The 2,061-nt window shown below is 39.2% G+C and overlaps 1 non-coding gene across 1 annotated transcript; it reads right to left on the bottom strand.

Moving 5' to 3' along the window:
• Positions 1-1,753: 1,753 nt before the first annotated feature.
• LOC114417601 lies at positions 1,754-1,860 on the bottom strand. Its single transcript, XR_003667860.1, has one exon. It is a non-coding gene; the product is annotated as a small nucleolar RNA R71 (small nucleolar RNA).
• Positions 1,861-2,061: the final 201 nt, after the last annotated feature.

Genomic DNA, 2,061 nt, shown 5'->3' with positions numbered 1-2,061 from the left:
AGTTGATTTTCGCTTATAAATTGAAATAGGGTTGGATTAAGTGGTTGACTGTTAGGGACGAATTCTCCATAACCCAGGATAAGAGAGTGGCTTCTGAATCAAAGGAAACAACCTGTTTTTAATATTAGTAGTTTCGTATTCCATTTTATTTGTTCTGCTCTTTAATTACCAAACAACCAAACACCCCCCCCCCATCGTTACTGTTACTGCAAGCATATTATGAACATTTGGCTTGTCACTGCTCGTTGGGAAACGACCTAGGATCACTTCCTAGTTACTGCATTTTCATGTTTATTTGATTCGGGTACGGCCTCGATTAAATTGGGCGCCGTTGCCGGGGAGCAGTGTCCAAAGGTTCATAATAGCTAGCTAGTGCTGTGTGTTTAATCCTTTCGTGTTTTATGTTTAATTGTTAGCATTGTGTTAGTATGTGTGTTAGTATTGATTAGTGTCCTGGTATTTTGTTTAATGTGTGTTCTGTTTCAGTTTTACCATTAAGCGTTTCCCCTGTTTCAGTCTTGGGTGTTTTGCTGTGAAGATTGTGCTTGAAAACAGAGTAGTAGTAGAAATCAATTAGAAACGGATTTTAGCGACCACCCATGCTGAATTAATTGGGATTTTTTTTTTAGTAGCTAGGGTTGTTATTTTTAGCTGAATTTTTTTGTGGTAACTTCTTTTAATCCATATTTTGTGGGAAAAATAGCTAGAGCCTTTAGTTTGGTCAGATTTGAAAGTTCCAAAAAACTAGCAAATTTTGTGTTTGTCAAAACTTCAAACGGCCATAACTTTTGCTCCGGTTATCAGAATCGCAATTATTATATATGCATTTGGGAAGAAAAAAATTTCCTACGCCGTGGCAACCGGCCCATGGCCGGCTGAGGTCTCCATCGTCCAAAAAAAGCGATTCTGTCAAAAGTTTTTTATTTTTCAAGTTTTATTCACTTATTTTTCTTAACCTACCAATTTTAGCTTTCATAGTTAGACTTTGAATTTTTGTCTGAAATTTTTTGTGCTATCTGCTCATCATTTTATAAGGTTGCTCACAAAATTTCAAGTCATTTGGATATCATTTGAGGGTAGCTGTAGTTCAAACCTACACCTTTATTTACATGACAAGGTAACTAGTTGTGTGCATGCTGAATGTAGTGTATGACTAGAGGCAATTCATCTGACTTACAACCCTTTGATCCTGAGATAGATAGGACATTTCATAGATTAGTTAGGCATCATTTTATACCTTTTGATCATTCTGAGCATTCCATAACTGGTGAATCTGTGCATTCTGTTATTGGTGATTTTGAACATCCTGATCTTGAGCATTATAATTTTGAGCATTCTGATTCTGAGCATTCTGATTTTGCACATTCTGAGAACATGGCACAACCTCCACCTCGTGAGAGGACTCTAAGGGAAATGGCTGCACCTGATTTCACCTATGAAAGCTTGTGCATCCAATACCCTGATGAGGATGTCCCATATGTTCTTAAGACTGGACTGATTCATTTGCTTCCAAAGTTTCATGGCCTTGCAGGTGAAGACCCGCACAAACATTTGAAAGAATTTCACATTGTCTGCTCCACCATGAAACCCCCAGATGTCCAAGAGGATCACATATTTCTGAAGGCTTTTCCTCATTCATTAGAGGGAGTGGCAAAGGACTGGCTGTATTACCTTGCTCCAAGGTCCATCACGAGTTGGGATGACCTTAAGAGAGTATTCTTAGAAAAAATTTTCCCCTGCTTCCAGGACCACAGCCATCAGGAAGGATATCTCAGGTATTAGACAACTCAGTGGAGAGAGCCTGTATGAGTATTGGGAGAGATTTAAGAAACTATGTGCCAGTTGCCCCCACCATCAGATTTCAGAACAGCTTCTTCTCCAATATTTTTATGAAGGACTCAGTAATATGGAGAGAAGTATGATAGATGCTGCCAGTGGTGGAGCCCTTGGAGACATGACTCCTGCTGAAGCCAGAAATTTAATTGAGAAGATGGCCTCCAACTCCCAGTAGTTTAGTGCCAGAAATGATGCCATAGTCATTAGAGGAGTGCATGAGGTAGC

Source organism: Glycine soja, chromosome 6 (assembly GCF_004193775.1).
Source record: "Glycine soja cultivar W05 chromosome 6, ASM419377v2, whole genome shotgun sequence".
NCBI classification, from domain to species: Eukaryota; Viridiplantae; Streptophyta; class Magnoliopsida; order Fabales; family Fabaceae; genus Glycine; species Glycine soja.
The sequence above is the reverse complement of the archived record's forward strand: the minus strand, read 5'-3'. Positions and strand labels throughout refer to the sequence as shown.